Genomic DNA, 20442 nt, shown 5'->3' on the forward strand with positions numbered 1-20442 from the left:
CACTTCTCCAGCTTCGCCCCAAGCCGGTGGTCTCTGAGTTTCTGGAGGACTAAGCGTACATGCTTCTGATGTTCCTCCAGGGAATGGGAGAAGATTAGGATGTCATCTAAGTATACAACTAAGAATCTATCCAAATATTCCCTGAGCACATCGTTCATGAAGTCCTGGAAGACTGCCGGGGCATTACAGAGCCCAAAAGGCATCACCAAATATTCATAATGCCCTGAGTGGGTATTAAAGGCAGTCTTCCATTCATCCCCCTCTCTTATTCGGATTAGATTGTACGCACCGCGTAGGTCAATCTTAGAAAAAATGGTGGCAGTACGAAGCTGGTCAAACAAGACCGAAATGAGAGGCAGTGGGTATGAGTTTTTAATCGTGATACGGTTCAATTCCCTGAAGTCGATGCAGGGTCGCAACGAACCGTCCTTTTCACCCACGAAGAAGAACCCCGACCCAACTGGAGACTGTGAAGGTCTGATAAATCCCTTAGCCAAGTTCTCCTGAATGTACTCTGCCATAGCCTGAGTCTCAGGACGTGACAGGGAGTACAACCTGCTCTTGGGAAGCTTAGCATTCGGCAACAAATCAATGGCACAGTCATAGGGGAGATGGGGAGGTAGTACCTCTGCAACTCTTTTGGAGAACACGTCCGCAAAATCTGCATAACATCCTGGCAATCCTGGCAAACTTAGCTGCGAAAGCCTGACTGGAAGGCTCAAGCAACTCCTGAAACAATCAGTACCCCAACTAAGAATCTCCCCAGAGACCCAGTCAAATTGAGGATTGTGGGCCCTTAACCAGGGTTACCCCAACACCAATGGGGCAAAAGTACAGACAGTCACATAAAAGGACAATTTTTCAGAGTGTGTGGCTCCAATAAACAAAGAAATCTGGCTAGTGCAAGAGGTAATTTTACCCTGGGATAATGGTTCCCCGTTTAACCCACAAATCTCAATTTCCGATGCCAAGGGTACTAAGGGAACAGAGTGTTTCAGGGCAAATTGGCGGTCCATAATAACCCCGTCGGCCCCACTGTCCACAAAGGCCTCAGTCTTGACAGTTTGACCGAGGATCTTCAAGGTCACCGGAATGATAAAAGTCTTCTTGGGAAATTCCGACTTCTGACCTGACAGGATATTTCCCATCACCCTCAGGCCCTGAAGTTTTCTGGCTTTTCTGGGCATGATACTACCACATGACCTTTATTCCCACAGTACAAACATAACCCCTGCTGTCTCCTCCGCGTCTTCTCACGCGAGGAGAGGCGGGTAGCCCCAATCTGCATAGGCTCCTCGGAAAATTCCTCAGAGTATGAGGTTCCCTTGGGAAAGAAGGAAACCTCGGTCTCCCTTTCAAGCCTGCGCTCTCTCAGCCGTCTATCCACCCGAATGGATAACTGCATGAGCTGATCCAAGCTATCAGGCAAGGGATATTGTACCAGTTGGTCTTTTAACTGGTTAGAAAGACCTCTTCGGTACTGGTGTCTCAGGGCTGGGTCATTCCACTGGGTATCATGGGCCAACCTCCGAAACTCCGTACAATAAACCTCAACTGGCCTTCGCCCTTGCTTAAGGATCGAAATCTGAGCCTCGGCTGAGGCCGTCTTGTCAGGGTCATCATACAACATGCCCAGTGCCGTAAAAAAAGCATCAACACTTTTAAGCGACGGACTGTCAGGCTGCAACCCATATGCCCAGACCTGTGGGTCTCCTTGTAGCAAGGAAATCACTATGCCCACCCGCTGAATCTCCGACCCAGAAGACTGAGGCCTAAGCTGGAAATATAGCTTGCAGCTCTCCTTGAAACAAAAGAACTGCGAGCGATCTCCAGAAAAACGATCCGGGAGATTTACTTTCGGCTCCTTAACCCCTGAAGGTACTGCTGCTGCGGGAGCTCCGCCAGCGGCCTGCGAGGTGTGCATTTTAATGGACAAATCATTAAATTGTCGTGTCAGGACCTGCATCTGATCGACCACCTGTTGCAAAGTATTTTGAGGGGTATGCTCCATATTCCCACAAAATTTCAACAGGAGTATTAGGCTGCTGAATATGTTATGCACACCAGTGCCAGCAGGAATGTACTGGTGTCTGAACGGTGAGGGATGCAAAACAAATGAACTCACAGACAGACTGGGGAATATGACATTACATACACAGAAGGTGATAGGGTAACAAAATAAACACAAAGTGAACAGAGAAGCCCAAAGGCTAAGAAACTGGGTGTCTCCCTAGTATTAGGAATGCTCAGATGGAAAGAAGCGAGATGCAGTGATTTAATACGTAGAGAACCCGAAATGCTGTTGCTAAGGGCAACAGCAAAACCCTAAAGGGTTACCAACGGGTGTGGCAGTAAACTCCTTGGTCAGAGATGGAATAATAGACACAAGGAGAGTCTCCACAATCCTAGTCCTCACTTGCAGTGCACTGGTTCAGCTTACTGCCACTAAACTGACACCTGAACACCTTGCACAGTGAGAAAGGATTTTGGCAGGCAAGTCTGAGAATACAGCCGCAAACTTGCTAGGTTCACAGAGTAGCAAAAGAACCCCAGCAGGTTAAACGACTGACTCCAGTCTTACTGCTAGGTCTGGATTGGCAGAGTGTAATACCAAATCCCAAGGCCTATTTGCAGTAAGCAACAAACAAATACAAAGTTTACACAGTACTAGCTAGCTTTCAGGAACTGACTAACCAACAAAGATTCAGCAGCATCTGCCTAACCTGAGAAGAGGGTTTATATAGCAGGTGCTGTCCACGCCCCACTCAGACCCCACAGACTGTGAGCACAAAAACCAGCACCGGATCCCCTGCCGTGCACAGAGCCTGTAACCACTGCACAGCAAAAGACCCGAACCGGGGTATCAGCTACGCTCAGGTTACTCCGCTAGCACTTGTCTCCCGGTTGCCATGACGACGTGGCAGCACAGAGCAGGAGACCCTAACACCAAGTCTCTCTCTCGGCAACCTTTAGTGCTGTTGTGCAGGTCAATAAAACTTGATACGGTCCTTCCCACCTGTCTACGAGGCAACCTGAGCGTAAAAAATTTCGAACCATCACATAATCCCCAGGCTCGATGTCATGACAATTGCTGCTTGGTAGGTTAGGAATTGCCAGTTTTAGATTCCTTTGCTGATTTCTCAATTGCTGGCTCATCCTAACCAAATATTGCACAGTTATTTCGTTATTGCACTTCAAATCATCCTGGGGGTCTATCAATACACGGGGTTGTCGACCAAAAAGAACTTCGAAGGGTGATAAGTTAAGCGGTGACCTGGGAGTGGTTCTGATGCTGTACAATACTAATGGTAAGGCCTCTGGCCACAACAATCCAGTTTCAGCCATCACTTTGCTCAGCTTATTCTTAATAGTGCTGTACATTCTCTCCACCTTCGCACTTGTCTGTGGCCGGTATGGGGAATGCAGCTTGCTATTAATACCCATCAGTTTGCACATGACCTGAAAGACTTCACCTGTAAAATGGGTACCCCTATCACTTTCAGTCATTCTAGGGATACCATATCTGCACACAAATTCCTGCACGATTTTCTTTGCAGTGAACACAGCAGTATTTGTGGCAGCAGGGAATGCTTCTACCCAGTTTGAAAACACATCAGTACATACTAACACATATTTCAAATTCCTACAGGGTGGTAACTGTATGAAGTCGATTTGTATTACCTGAAAAGGTCCATCTGTAGGGGGGATATGGGATGGCTCTGTTGGTATTGCTTTACCAATATTCTTCCTCAAGCAAGTAAGACATGTCATTGCTTTCTTACCTGCATGAGAAGAGAAACCTGGTGCACTCCAGTAGGCTCTTACCAGTTTGCACATACCTTCCTTACCCAGATGAGTCAGACCATGTGCCGCCTCAGCTAGGCTTGGGAGACATGCCCTGGGGGCCACTGGCTTACCGTGTCCATCTGTCCAAAGTCCTGAGGACTCCTGACCACATCCCTTCGCCTTCCAGACTGCCCTTTCCTGTAGGGAACATAAATTTTGCATTTCAATTAACTGTTGCATGTTAACTGTGTTAAATGTCATCAGTGGTGTGATGTTCGTTTGTATGGTGGTGCTTGCTGCTGATTTTGCAGCTTCGTCTGCCCGGCTGTTACCAAGTAAAATTGGGTCTTGTTTGTAAGTGTGTGCTTTACACTTGATAACAGCCACTCTGTCTGGTCCCTGTATTGCTGTCAGAAGCCTTTTGATGTAAGACAAATGCGCTACAGGTGTGCCAGCTGCCGTCATGAAATTTCTGAGGCGCCACAGGGCCCCAAAATCATGCACCACTCCGAAAGCATACCTAGAATCCATGTATATATTAGCTGACTTACCCTTTGCCAACTCACATGCTCTGGTCAGTGCTACCAGCTCAGCGATTTGTGCTGAGTGAGGTGGGCCAAGGGGTTCAGCTTCTATGATACCTTCGTCATCTACAACTGCGTATCCGGTGCACAGATCTCCCGATTCTGTCTGTCTGTGGCAACTACCGTCAGTGTAGAAGGTAAAGTCTACTCCTTCCAGTTGGTTGTCACTGATGTTAGGTCTCGCAGTGAAAGTTTGGTTCAGGTATTCCATACAATCATGCGCATCAGTATCTGCACTAAATCCTCCTTCACCATCGTTCTCATCCTCCACCCTTTGTGCATGACCAGGCACACTTGGCAAGTAAGTTGCAGGTTTTAGTGAGCTGCACCTCTTAATGGTGATGTTTACAGGGGCCATCAGTGATAGTTCCCACCTTGTAAACCAAGCGGATGAGACATGTCTGGTTTGGGCGGAGTTTAGCAAGGCTGATACTGCATGAGGTGTATGGATGGTCAAGTCGTGTCCTAACACTACGTCCTGGCATTTACTTACCAGGAGAGCTATGGCTGCAACACTTCACAAGCAAGTGGGGAGAGACCATGCTACAGTGTCCAACTGTGCACTGTAGTAGGCTGCCGGTCTGCTGGCATCACCATGTTTCTGTGTTTGGACTCCTGCCGCGCACCCAGCATTTTCAGTACTGTATAATTCAAAGGGCTTCTCATAATCTGGCATACCCAATGCTGGTGCTTGTGACAAGCACTGTTTTAGTCTCTCAAACGGTTTATTTGAGGAGACCATTTCTTGCAGCGGTAGTGCCAGTATAGAGAACCCTGGAATCCAGTGAGACAGTACCCACACATTCCAAGGAAAGTGCGGACCTGTTGCTGAGTTTGTGGCAGAGTCATGTCGCGGATGGCCTGCATTCGGTCAGTGGTCAGGTGCCTAAGTCCCTGCGTCAAGCAATTCCCCAAGTATTTAACCTTATCCCGACACAACTGCAACTTATGCTTTGAAATCTTGTGTCCTGTCTGGGAGAGATGAAACAGCAGCTGTTTCGTGTCTGCCAAGGACGACTCGAATGAGTCAGAGCACAACAACAAGTCATCAACATACTGTATTAGCACTGACCCACTCTCAGGTTGAAAAGATTGCAAACAGTCATGTAAGGCCTGGGAGAAAATACTTGGGCTGGCAATGAAACCTTGGGGGAGACGAGTCCAGGTGTACTGTACTCCCCTGTACATGAAGGCAAAGAGGTATTGGCTGTCAGGGTGGAGAGGGACAGAAAAGAAAGCAGAGCAGAGCTCAATGACAGTGAAGAACTTGGAGGTTGAGGGAATCTGCATTAGGATGACAGCTGGATTGGGCACTACGGGGAATTGACTCTCAACTATCTTGTTTATCCACCTTAGATCCTGCACTAGCCAGTAACCCCTCCCCCCACTCTTTTTCACAGGGAAGATGGGACTATTGGCTGTGCTGGACGTCCTGACTAGGATGCCCTGCTGTAGCAGCCGTTCTATGACAGGGTACACTCCTAATTCTACCTCTGGCTTCAGAGGATACTGGGGAATTGTTGGAGCTATCCTTCCATCTTTTACTTGTACTGCTACTGGGGCTACATTCGCCATCAATCCAGTGTCCTGTCCATCTTTGGTCCAAAGGGAACCCGGTATTTGCGAGATCATTTCCTCTACCTTTGATGGACACGTGTCTATAACAGTAGCGTGCAACATTAGCCTTTGAGGGGTGTCTAATATATCTTGCACCTCTTGTGCATGTTCTCAGGTATATCTAAGAATACACCCTCAGGGGTACAATATATGACACACCGCATTTTACACAACAAGTCTCTGCCCAGTAGATTAGTTGGAGCCAATGCAGCCAACAGGAAAGAATGTTTTTTTTTGCAATGGCCCTATCATAATCTCTGCAGATCTACTCAAAGGGTATTGCTGCACCTTTCTTGTTACTCCCATTGCCGAAATCTTTTTACCCGTGGTTTTTACACCTGTGGTGGAATTTAACATTGATCTGTCCGCCCCTGTATCTACAAGAAAAGGTAATGATACACCAGCTACATCAACTATGACCTCAGGTTCACTACCAAGGCCAGCAATCAATTTCACTGGCTGCAGATTACAGGTGTGGCCTAACCTCTATTGTGTAGTTGGATGCTCCCGCAGGGCATTGGCAGCTGCAATATGTGAGGGGGGTAAGTGTGAGTTTTCGGGGGCCTGCCAGTCCCTCCTGGGTGGGTACCTCCTTCTTTCCCCTCTATACGGCTCATAATCCCTTCTGTGTGGTCCCTGGTCCCAACTATGTGTATTGTAGCGTGGTTCGTAATCAGGTCTAGGGGGTCTATAAATGTTATGTGTCCCACTACTTCTACAATCCCTTGCGTAATGCCCTTCCCTCTTGCAAAGAAAACATGTTGACCGTGGCTTACCATCAGGGGTCTGGGGTTTAGGTTGATGAGGCTTTCCTGTAAGAGCCTGTATACTTACCGTCATCAGTTTATCCCCTTGTGACTCCCGGGGGTATATTTACTAAAATTCGTATTTGTGTCGATTTGGAGGGAGATTAAACACGAATGACATCGAATATGTGAATTTGCAACTTGAATTTTTTACGCCACATTTACTATGCTGTCGTATTCTGCATTTTCGTTTTTTCCGATGTCGATGTCATTCGTAATTTCGACCAGTGTTTTACGGGAGTGAATAGTAAAACACTGCGACATTAACACAATGAATCTCGGCCGGATCTGTGAGATCCGTGCAGGGCTTCATTGTGCACCTTTAAAAAAAAAATAAAGTGTTAAAAATCAAGAAAAAAAATGACCTCAAACGCTGACCTCAAAGTTCCCACCATTGGATACAATGGAGCGCCTATGCGCTACATTGTATCTCTGCCGTGCGCAGCCTGACTGACAGCTCAGGAGCGCACAGCCAATCAGGAGAGTGCCATGACGTGGCGCTCCCTGATTGGCTGAAGGGACCCTCTTTCACAGGAGTCACGGGGGGTCCCGGCAGTCGGGGAACGGGGTCCCATGTGTAAACATGGGACCCTTTTCAGTGCGTGGTTCGGGTTTTTCGGTTTGTTTTTTTGCCAAGTACTTGGAATACAAGTAGAAGAGGACAGAAGCTACACTGGATTGTGTGAGTATAATTTTATTCACAGGTACCCCGTGGATTCTACATGGAGAAGTGGACCGAGACTCGTGTGAACATAGGTAAGTATGTGTGTATGTAGGTGTGCATGTATGTAATAAAGTTTTACTGTCACGGTGTGTGTGTTCTGTTTTTTGTTGGGTATTTTTTTTGTAGTAGTACTACAGGTACCAGCGGGCCCGTTTTTCCACCGCATGCTGGTACTTGTAGTTCTCCAAGTACCAGCTTGCGGGGAGGCTTGCTGGGACTTGTAGTACTGCTACAAAAAACAATATTCTTTTTTTTTACACTTGGCTATCAGCCCCCCATCCGCCGCCCTTGGATGGGGGGGACAGCCTTGGGCTTCACCCCTGGCCCTTGGGTGGCTGGAGGAGGGGGCCCCTTGATTTAAGGGGTCCCCACTCCTCCAGGGTACCCCGGCCAGGGATGACTAGTTAGTGATTTAATGCCAGGGCCGCAGGGACCTATATAAAAGTGTCCCCCGGCTGTGTCATTATCTCTCTGACTAGTGGAGCCCGGTGCTGGTGTTAAAAATACGGGGGACCCCTACGCTTTTTGTCCCCCACATTTTTGGCACCAGGACCAGGTGCAGAGCCCGGTGCTGGTTGATCAAATATGGGGGAACCCTTGTCAATTTTCCCCTCATATTTTTTCAACCAGGACCGGCTCAAAGAGCCCGAGGCTGGTTTTGCTTAGGAGGGGGGACCTGATTTTAAACACTTTCCCACCCCTTCCCACTGATAAACATGCATGGATCTCATGGATCCGTGCATGACTATCAGAACACGGTAAAAAAAGCAGGTCTGTTTTAAAACAGTTTTTTTTTTTACGATCTGTATTTTTTCACGGCAGTGTTTGGCTATTGCCGGCAGTGTTTGTGAAATAGAATTTTTAGTAAATTACCGAGTTGTATAAAATAACAGGCGTATTTGACCGATGGTATATTCATTCGTATTTTTTTCTTTGACTTCCAAAAAAATACGAATGCCCTCATCACTGCCGAGATTTTAGTTTAGTAAAAATTCCCGAGATGACACTTTGACGAAAAAACACCAAATCGGTCAAAATCGGGACCTTAGTAAATATACCCCCCTGTGTTTACTGATGTTACGATCATGCTCGATAGCGGACTCTCTTAGCACAGCCACCGAGATACCTCTCCAATTTGGCAGAGAGGTTTGCACCCTCATCCTCAGTGCCTCCTTTAATCCATCCACTAGCTCAGAGACCGCTACCTCCCTGTGGTTGGCATTCTCTTTAATATCCTCTATTCCAGTGTATCTAGCCATTTCCTGCAGTGCTCAATGGAAATACTCAGATGCCATTTCACTGTCCTTCTGTCTTATGGAGAAAATTTTGTTCCATTTAACAACAGTAGGGAAATACACTCCTAATTGTAGGTTAATTTGCCTTACATTCTCCTGTTTGTACTCATCAGTGAGAGGCACTTCTGCATCTAGTTTACAATCGGTTATGAATTTTCGGATGTCAATATTTGAGGGTAAACTCACTCGTAGCACTGTTCGCCAATCTTTATTTGTGGGCTTATCGGCATTGCCCAATTCTTTAATGAATTTCTGGTAGACGACTAGATCTTTTCTTGGATCGGGGAATTCTGACATAATTGATCTCAGTTCTGATCGGGACCAAGGACCATGCATTGCAATGTTCCTGATGGGAGTTACTCCCTGACTATCAGTTCTCCCATTGGGCACTGCAATCACCCTGACTGGATTTAACTCAACCACATCATTTTTGTTTGATTCTATTATACGGGGGGCTATTGTCTTTGCATAATGTATGGTACCGTACTTACCGGTGGACACAACCTCACTTATCCCTCTGCTGGGGAGTATCGCTACTACTCTGGGTATCCTGTATGGTAGCTGCTAAAGAGAGTGCCGATATCGTGCTGGGCTCGTCATCCTCCTCACAACCTTTGGAAAAGTTCAAAACAGGATACAACTGGCAAGGGTTAGGGTTAACACATTGATTAATCACTTTGCTATACTTTACCAATGCACCATTGGTTGTAGCCAATTTCTCCCCATCGACATATGGCGGTGGTGGTGCGCTCACAATCGCTTTCCCGCTAGGTTTGGAACTTGCTGTGCGAGCCAGTTCCCTTTGCACCTCCCCCTCTTGCTGCCACAGATTTAAACAGTCGGTATGTCTGATCCTCTGTTTTCTAGATTTGACCAGACATATTCTAATCCTTATGTTCTGTAATACCTCTGATTCAAAGCTACCCACCCTAGGGAATGATGCCCTATCTTCAGCAGTTCTACGCACCCATTCATTGCAAAAAGCCTCCGCGTGTGGACCATACTTCTCACACATTATAAACCGAGCTGACCCCCTGCAGGGCCGGCGCCACCACTAGGCAGCTTTAGGCAGCTGCCTATGGGCGCCGGCCACTAGAGGGCGGTGCTGCACGCTGCCAGTGAAAGAATAATTCCTTACCCTTAGCTAAGCTGAGTTTCATGCTGCACCGCCCTCCCGCATGTTACCCACGCCCCCACGATTGGATCTCCCTCTCTCCACCTCATGTTGGGAGCTGCAGATTGACCTTAAAGGGGGGGGGGGGGGCTTGATGGGAGCTGGCACGGAAAGCAGCTTTGGTCTGCTGGGGAGTTTGACGGTCTGGGGTGACTGGGAGCTCAGAGGAGAGGCTGGAGCAGGAGAAGGAGTGGCCGTTCCCAAGGTCAGTGTACAGTAGGTTCTAACTCAGCAGCTTCATAGGCTGGCATTGTGTATAGGCTGCTACTGTCCTGTGTGCTGTGGTGTGTTGGTTGGCTGGCACTGATCTGTGTATGGGGGGGGGGGGGCTGACTGGTACTGACCCCTATGTGTCTGTGTAAGTTGGCACTGATGTGTGTGTGTGTGTGTAGGCTGCTACTCCTCACCTGTGTGTGTGTAGGCTGGCACACTCCCCCATGTGTGTGTAGGCTGGCACTCCCCCGTGTGTGTGTGTGTAGGCTGGCACTCCCCCGTGTGTGTGTAGGCTGGAACTCCCCCGAGTGTGTGTGTGTGTAGGCTGGAACTCCCCCCCCCCACCTTTTGTGTGTGTGTAGGCTGCCACTCCTGTGTGTGTGTGTGTGTGTGTGTGTGTGTGTGCGCGTAGGCTGGCACTCTGTGTGTGTGTGTGTAGGCTGGCACTCCATGTGTGTGTGTGTGTGTGTGTAGGCTGGCACTCCATGTGTGTGTGAGTGTAGGCTGGCACTCCATGTGTGTGTGTGTGTAGGCTGACGTGTGTGTGTGTGTAGGCTGGCACTGACCTGTGTGTGTATAAGCTGGCACTCCCCCGTGTGTGTGTGTGTGTGTGTGTGTGTGTGTGTGTAGGCTGGCCCTCTTCTGTGTGTTTGTGTGTGTGTGTGTGTGTGTGTGTGTAGGCTGTAACTCCCCCCCCCCCGTGTGTGTGTAGGCTGGCACTCCCGTGTGTGTGTGTGTAGGCTGGCATTCCCCCGTGTGTGTGTGGATGTGTGTGTGTGTGTGTGTGTGTGTGTGTAGGCTGGCACTCCCCCGTGTGTGTGTGTAGGCTGGAACTCCCCCCCCCCGTGTGTGTGTGTGTGTAGGCTGGCACTCCCCCGTGTGTGTGTGTGTGTAGGCTGGCACTCCGTGTGTGTGTGTGTGTGTGTAGGCTGGCACTCCGTGTGTGTGTGTGTGTGTGTGTGTGTGTGTGTGTGTGTAGGCTGTAACTCCCCCCCCCCCCCGGTGTGTGTGTAGGCTGGCACTCCCGTGTGTGTGTGTGTGTAGGCTGGCACTCCGTGTGTGTGTGTGTATGTGTGTGTAGGCTGACACTCCCCCATGTGTGTGTGTGTGTGTAGGCTGACGTGTGTGTGTGTAGGTTGGCACTGACGTGTGTGTGTGTATAAGATGGCACTCCCCTGTGTGTGTGTGTAGGCTGCCACTGACCTGTGTGTGTAGCCTGGCACTCCCCCACGTGTGTGTGTGTGTGTGTGTGTAAGCTGGCACTGACCTATGTGTGTAGGCTGGCACTCTCCCGTGTGTGTGTGTGTGTGTGTGTGTGTGTGTAGCCTGGCACTCCCCCACGTGTGTGTGTAGGCTGGCACTGACCTATGTGTGTAGGCTGCCACTCTCCCATGTGAGTGTAGGCTGGCACTGACCTGTGTGTGTAGGCTGGCACTTCGCCGTGTGTGTGTGTGTGTGTGTGTGTGTGTGTAGGCTGGCACTGACCTGTGTGTGTAGGCTGGCACTCCCCCATGTGTGTGTGTGTGTGTAGGCTGACACTGACCTATGTGTGTAGGCTGGCACTCCCCCGTGTGTGTTTGTGTGTGTGTGTGTGTGTGTGTGTGTGTAGGCTGGCACTGACCTGTGTGTGTAGGCTGGCACTTCGCCGTGTGTGTGTGTAGGCTGGCACTGACCTGTGTGTGTAGGCTGGCACTCCCCCATGTGTGTGTGTGTAGGCTGACACTGACCTATGTGTGTAGGCTGGCACTCCCCCGTGTGTGTGTGTGTGTAGGCTGGCACTGACCTGTGTGTGTAGGCTGGCACGTCGCCGTGTGTGTGTGTGTGTGTGTGTAGGCTGGCACTGACCTGTGTGTGTAGGCTAGCACTCCCCCATGTGTGTGTGTGTAGGCTGACACTGACCTATGTGTGTAGGCTGGCACTCCCGTGTGTGTGTGTGTGTGTGTGTGTGTGTGTGTAGGCTGCCACTGACCTGTGTGTGTAGGCTGGCACTCTCCTGTGTGTGTGTGTGTGTGTGTAGGCTGGCACTGACCTGTGTGTGTAGGCTGGCACTTCGCCGTGTGTGTGTGTGTGTGTGTGTGTGTGTGTGTAGGCTGGCACTGACCTGTGTGTGTAGGCTGGCACTCCCCCATGTGTGTGTGTGTAGGCTGACACTGACCTATGTGTGTAGGCTGGCACTCCCCCGTGTGTGTGTGTGTGTGTGTGTGTGTGTGTGTGTGTGTGTGTAGGCTGGCACTGACCTGTGTGTGTAGGCTGGCACTTCGCCGTGTGTGTGTGTGTGTGTGTAGGCTGGCACTGACCTGTGTGTGTAGGCTGGCACTCCCCCATGTGTGTGTGTGTAGGCTGACACTGACCTATGTGTGTAGGCTGGCACTCCCGTGTGTGTGTGTGTGTGTGTGTGTGTGTGTAGGCTGCCACTGACCTGTGCGTGTAGGCTGGCACTCTCCTGTGTGTGTGTGTAGCCTGGCACTCCCCCACGTGTGTGTGTAGGCTGGCACTGACCTATGTGTGTAGGCTGGCACTCTCGTGTGTGTGTGTGTGTGTGTTTGTGTGTGTAGCCTGGCACTCCACCACATGTGTGTGTAGGCTGGCACTGACCTATGCGTGTGTGTGTGTGTGTGTGTGTGTGTGTGTGTGTGTAGGCTGACACTGACCTATGTGTGTAGGCTGGCACTCCCGTGTGTGTGTGTGTGTGTGTGTGTGTGTGTGTGTGTGTGTGTATGGTGGCACTGACTCCTGTGTGCTCGAACAGTGGAAGTTATAAAATCACAAGAGGGCTCATGTTGAGAGGAGTCAATCAATGTCAATGATCACATAAATTGGCGATATTTGGCGACTGCCCATACACAATCCCTCTCTGGCAGTAATTTAGATGTAAATGTATCATCTGGAAATAGAATTTTACAACAGATAAGAACCACTTGGCCCATCTAGTCTGCCCTGATACTGCTCCCCTCCATGTATTACTTTCTAAACATAGCACAAAGACATGCAGGCAATGTATGAATGGTCAGTAGCACTGACCTCTTCCGACACCTGTAGCTATCGAATTCTACAGCTACAGGTGTCGATGCCCACACACCACAGCAGGGACAGAGCTGTCCCTGGCTGTGGCAGCTGCCGGCTCCGGGCTATGGCCCTCATTCCGAGTTGTTCGCTCGCAAGACGATTTTAGCAGTATTGCACACGCTAAGCCGCCGCCTACTGGGAGTGAATCTTAGCATCTTAAAATTGCGAACGAAAGATTCGCAACATTGCGATAAGACATCTCTGTGCAGTTTCTGAGTAGCTCGAGACTTACTCTGCCTGTGCGATCAGTTCAGTGCTTGTCGTTCCTGGTTTGACGTCACAAACACACCCAGCGTTCGCCCAGACACTCCTCCGTTTCTCCAGCCACTCCCGCGTTTTTCCCAGAAACAGTAGCGTTTTTTCACACACGCCCATAAAACGGCCTGTTTCCGCCCAGAAACACCCACTTCCTGTCAATCACACTACGATCGCCTGAGCGAAGAAAAAGCCGTGAGTAAAAATACTAACTTCATAGCAAATTTACTTGGCGCAGTCGCAGTGCGGACATTGCGCATGCGCACTAAGCGGAAAATCGCTGCGATGCGATGAAATTTACAGAGCGAACAACTCGGAATGAGGGCCAATAATATTTCTGTATGGATTGTAGCCTGTAGCTATCTATTGCTGATATATATAGTGGATAATACAGTTACCTGCTTACTGTATTAGTAGTGAGTGAGCAGATATGGGGCATGGATAAAGGCAGAGCACTAGTATACAGATTGCACATCTGAGGGGAATGCTAATATCTTAATAACACGTGGCGCAGCCACATATCCCGAGTAAAACAATCAATGCTTACGATCTTTCAACCAATTAGACAGTGAAGTCTGCACTAATGTATTCTTTCTTTATAAAGATATTGTTCTGAAAAAATTTAAACAAGCAGACACAGTGCAGACTGTTGGGATAAAGAATCATAGATGATTTATTGGTTCTATTCACATAAATAGTATTAAACACTGCATATCATCCTCAAGTAGCATGTACATAGTCCAGATCCAAATGTACTTCTCAATGCACGGCGGCGATGCTTTTGCATTCGCTGAGTAGCTACCTGCCTGCGCAGCCTAGGTGATATCATGCAGTTGCTGTGGCCCGCCCCCGCAACAGTTCGGATACGCCTGCGTTGTCTGGACCGCACCCCAACAACGGCATTCTACTGTGTGTATTATATGTAAGCGGCACTACTACTGTGTGTATTATATGTAAGCGGCCCTACTACTGTGTGTATTATATGTAAGCGGCCCTACTACTGTGTGTATTATATGTAAGCGGCCCTACTACTGTGTGTATTATATGTAAGCGGCCCTACTACTGTGTGTATTATATGTAAGCGGCCCTACTACTGTGTGTATTATATGTAAGCGGCCCTACTACTGTGTGTATTATATGTAAGCGGCACTACTACTGTGTGTATTATATGTAAGCGGCCCTACTACTGTGTGTATTATATGTAAGCGGCCCTACTACTGTGTGTATTATATGTAAGCGGCCCTACTACTGTGTGTATTATATGTAAGTGGCCCTACTACTGTGTGTATTATATGTAAGCGGCACTACTACTGTGTGTATTATATGTAAGCGGCCCTACTACTGTGTGTATTATATGTAAGCGGCACTACTACTGTGTGTATTATATGTAAGCGGCCCTACTACTGTGTGTATTATATGTAAGCGGCACTACTACTGTGTGTATTATATGTAAGCGGCCCTACTACTGTGTGTATTATATGTAAGCGGCCCTACTACTGTGTGTATTATATGTAAGTGGCCCTACTACTGTGTGTATTATATGTAAGCGGCACTACTACTGTGTGTATTATATGTAAGCGGCACTACTACTGTGTGTATTATATGTAAGCGGCACTACTACTGTGTGTATTATATGTAAGCGGCACTACTACTGTGTGTATTATATGTAAGCGGCCCTACTACTGTGTGTATTATATGTAAGCGGCCCTACTACTGTGTGTATTATATGTAAGCGGCCCTACTACTGTGTGTATTATATGTAAGCGGCACTACTACTGTGTGTATTATATGTAAGCGGCCCTACTACTGTGTGTAAGTGCAGGGTTGGTTCTACCATTAGGCAGCTGCTTAGGGTGCCAGTATCTGAGTGGGCTGCCCTGAGTCTGCTTATCACAAATTTAAGGATAACTCCGTGAGATGCATCCCTGTAAAACTTAATTTAGACGGTAGCTGTTGAACTTCTAAGATGCTGCCTACATACTTTCATCTGACGGGCTGGAAAATGTGTACTGGTTTTTGGTTTTGGTCGGGGGGGGGGGGGGGGGGTTGGGGGGGCGGTTAAAAGCAGGCTGAAGTTTTGCCTAGGGTGTCGAGAAACCTTGCACCGGCCCTGACCCCCTGGGCCGCAGCTCTCCAGCCCGAACCCTGGCTGCCGAACGCCCCTCACTTATGCAATGGACATCGCGGACTTTTTGCCTGTGAACGCAATCCCCAACTGCACAATTGAAGTGACGGTGAAAGTCCTCCGAGCGCTTTCCACTCACTCCTTCTCCACTGACGTACCACAACTCACTCCAATACTAAACACGGCATGCCCAGTGAGGATCCTACCTGGTTTCCTATTCACTGGAAGTTTTCGGATTGACTTACCTTTTCCAGTGAATATCTACTGTTGAAGATTTTTCTGAGAGAGACCAGCAAAAACGTCCCTTTTTGCTATACACAAATCACGCTTGCGTATGCTCTACACAGCGCTAATGATACAGCGGTTTTACGCAAAAACTCGCAAAAGGGTATCAAGTTGCGCCACGTATCGCACACACAAACACGCGGTCCAATCGCACAGCGTATAGGTACTTGTTACCTATCTGCCCTACGACCACTGGAGTCGAATCCACAAGCTGCGCTCCTCAGCCAGAGCGTAACACAAAACCTTTACTCCAATTCACAATTCTAAACTTCACAATACACAATTCTATATCACGCTCCTCTGCAAATCTCCTTACGACTTGCGATTATCTCTATTTATTAACGTAAGTCAGCCGCCTTACGCCACCGAGCCTCTGCTTACTCAGTGTCACCACAGGATCCCGACTTCCGGGGTTCAACAACCGTTCACTCCTACTTTCAGCTCACACAAATACACAGTGTTTTTCTGTACAGAAAAATATCACTCCCTTTGGTTTGCTACTTTACCCCAGAGATAGTACAGTTTAAACAAAATATTAATGTAACCTGCTTTTGAAATCGGATAGTTATGTGCTATAGTATTAAATGTAATCCAACCTTAATATTAAACAGCTATCGTGTGGTTATACCTTGCGCCCACAACTCTACGCAACCTTGCATAAACACGCGACCGTGCGTGCCTCTACGCCACATGTGCGACCCTGCGCCACGTGCACGCTTCCGTACACTGTCCTCACGTTCCGTACCACGTGTACAAACGTGCATCCGCAATTTAGTAAACCACACTATCGATAAATGTGAGCAATAAAACTACTATCGCTCACTAACACAACCCACACTTGTTCCATATAAACCTAAAAGACTAGGCCAGAACTGCGTTTCATGTTTTACAATTACACCCTTAATACACTATTCCAAATATCTATATAGCAAACAAATGTATCCGATTTCACACAGATCTATAATGACTATTAACCTATGGCAACAATATGTGAGAGAGTATGCAAAGTATCTGTACACTTTGTGTAAGCTTTTCACGCCAAAAATTTACACACAGATTTTAAACAGCTTTTTTCCTGTGTCCTTTGGGTTACATCAGCACCTCTCTAGACTAGACAGAGCAGACGTTATCTAACAGCACAAACTGGTTTTAGCACAATACAAGGTTATTTAACGTGTGTCTCCACCCTTTGCTGATAGATCAAAGTCTGTTATGGCCTGCAAGTCTGAGAGTGTGTTAAGAACCGGACAGAGCCCCCAATTGTTAAAGCAGATTAACTTATAGGAAGAAAAGCAATACCTTAAACGTATATCTGTACAGGCCGCTGCGACCGATAAGCGTGTGTGTGTGAAACCCCTAACAGATGCGTACACATTGCGTGCACACGCCGTCACGCTGTAAGCACAGAGTAGCTACACGTGAGGCAGAATACACTTTATAACCCCTAGCAGGAAAGGGACATGACACCAATTGTATTTAAATATGTTGGGATCCGACCCACCAACAGTTATTTACTAAACAGGGGGTTACAACAATAATACATCACAATAAGAGAAGAGGCTACAATCAATGGATACATACGTTTGTTCGCCAGCACCACCTGGTTCCGGTCCTCAGTCTATCTGGGTAGATGACCTTTAGAGAATGTGTTTGACCGGCCAGGCAGCGTGGCTTTTATACATTAGTCCAAATCATGAAACAATGGAATCTGTAATCTCTTCACCCATAGGTGAAAGGGCTGGTCATTTACAGTACAGGAGGGGTCATAGGTCGGTTTGAATAGGTGGGCGATGCCTGGTCCAGGTGCACTTGCAGATGTTATCCACTGGGTTCCCGCCGAATATCAGAGTACAGTAAATACAGTGTAATATTAATATTCTGTTCCTGCGCATAGATATGCGCAGGAGCGTGCTATCTTCGGCAAACTGCTACTGGAATATTGATCTTAAAATACTGTACAGCTGGATACCAAACACCACCTTCTAACCTAATTCTGTCCCCTCATATCCTGTAAAGTCGAATCCCTCTGTTGTTGTACCTTTTAAACGAATGAAACTCGTTGGTGTGGTGCTTGTAGACTATGTGTAAATTATGTACTATGTGAATTAAATATGGGATATGTCTTTGTGGCTTTTCCATGCGAATGGATATGCTACCGTAATTACTCATACCACGCGCTAACATGCAAGACCGTGTGAGCGATCATACCTAGCTTGCGAGTATGTGCACGCACGGCAGAACAAGCACCCGCACGGAGGCCATCTGTGTGGTGTTTGTACGTGATGAGTGTGCCTATAATATTTTCGACTTTGACAGAAGCCACACCCCTATTTTTTTGCGCGCACTAACTGCTTTGCCGCAGGGGGGGGCGCCAGTGGAAACTTTCGCACTGGGCGCCACAAGGTGTAGAACCGACCCTGGCTACAATCATGGCTGGGGGGTGGCACACACTGACTGGTGATATATTAATATGCCATTATACTCTATTTGAAGTGCTGGGCTTCAGTGTATACGAGATGCCTGCAACAATCAGGAAGGCACTGATATATAATCAATACAGTATCACTGACTGAATGGTGTAAAAATTAGTATTATAAGGGATGGGGGACCTGTTAGGTTGCTACAATCAGTAAGGGGGGGGGGGCACTCATATATAATGCAGTCTACACTAATGTAATTGGGTGTAATAATAAGTATTATAAGATATGGGTGCCTGCATTATATATCACACTCCCCCCCCCCCCCCCTGATTGTGGCACCTCCCCCATCCTTTCTAATATCCATTATTGCACCCTTCAGTCACTGACTGTATTGACTATATATCAATCCTCTAGTGTGACTTCATTATTCGAGGTCTGTAATTAAGTTAGCGAACTCACCATTGTGCAGTAGCGGATTTGCCACTAGGCAACCAAAGCAGCCGCAAGGGCCCGGCAGGTTCCAGGGGGCTCGCCGACAGATCATGTCTCAGTGCTGGGCTGGCTGAATACACTTACCAGCCTGGACTCACTGCAGCCACAGCTCCGCCAGCCTCTTCCCCCTCTCAGGCAGCACTGTGTCCTGCAAGAAGTGTAACTAAGAAATGATGGGATAATACTTTTATACAGTTAAAAAAAACATTCACTATTAGCTGATTTTAGATTGTACCTGACAATTCCAGCCAGTTGTTATTTGCCTTATCTTCAATATGCCTAGCCTATTTCCACTATTGCTCAGTGTGCTAGTTTTTAATATTTCTTTGCATTCACCTGTCTTCATGCTAGTATACACTATTACTCAAAAGACTATGGGCCAAATGTAATAGATTGAGAGTTTCAGAAAGTGAGAGATTTGGTAAAGTTTTGCAGGTTTTTTTTTAAAGTGGCAATCATTAACACAGCAAGATCAACCTGGTTTTGGTTGGACACTCAACTGTAGAATATAATCCCTTGCAGGGCTCGCTTCGCTCGCCATGCTTCAGGCTTAGTGGCTCGCTGTGCTTGTCACAAGGTTTATAGCCAACTCTATGCCGACATGGATAGAGAAGGTGTGAAAAAGTCCAAAAACATGTAAAAACAAAAACACTTGTCTACCTTTTTTATGTCAACCATTTTTATGTCGACATTTTAACCCTGTCTACCTTTTGACCCTGTCGACCTTTTGCACTGTCTACCTTTTTTCATGTCGACCTTTTGACCCTGTCGACCTAATGTCTGTCTAACATATGGGGTGGGATTCAAATGATATATCACGCCCAATTTCCTTTCTAAAATGATCTCTGTTATCGCGCATATTGCGCCAGGGCGGGTTCTAGCAAAAATAGGGGTGTGGCTTCATACAGGGGCATGGTCAGTTGCGCCCCCTGTAGAGTTATGCCCCCATTTGTGCCCCCTGTAGAGTTGTGCCCCCATTTGTGCCCCCTGTAGAGTTGTGCCCCTGTAGAGTAGCGCTGCTTACATAAAAATAAAGAAAAAAAAAATAATACTTACTATCCCCGCTCCTGATTCCCGACCGCTGCTGACCTCCGCTGCAGACCTCCGCCGGCGCCGCTCCTCGGATCTATGAGAGAGACGTCATGACGTCTCTCCCATAGCACAGCATAGATAGACACTAGAGGTCAATTGTGACCCCTAGCGTCTGTGTCAGTCCCACAATGCTGTGCGGCGCGCAATGACGTCATCGCGCACCGCACAGCAAAGGTCCTCTCCACGAAGGGAAACTAGACGGGTAGCGTCTAATTCCCTTCACAGCGGGGGGCACAGCTGGGGGCACTGGCAAACAGTAGCGGATCTTGCCATGGTGCGGCGCCCTCCGGAAGGCGGCACCCCAGGCAAAAGTCCTGTGTGCCCGTATCAAGATCCGCTACTGTATTGCGCCCATAGTGATCAGGTTTAGCTGTGTAAAGGGTTGGGTGCCTCCCTACTCCGGGGGCAGCGAGCTGAAATAATGATACCATGCCCCTGAGGGCAGAAACAGAACGGGTGTGGAAAGGGGTGAAAAGAATTGAATCCCGCCCATGGTGTCTATCTATTG

Source organism: Pseudophryne corroboree, chromosome 10, assembly GCF_028390025.1.
Source record: "Pseudophryne corroboree isolate aPseCor3 chromosome 10, aPseCor3.hap2, whole genome shotgun sequence".
Lineage (NCBI taxonomy): Eukaryota > Metazoa > Chordata > Amphibia > Anura > Myobatrachidae > Pseudophryne > Pseudophryne corroboree.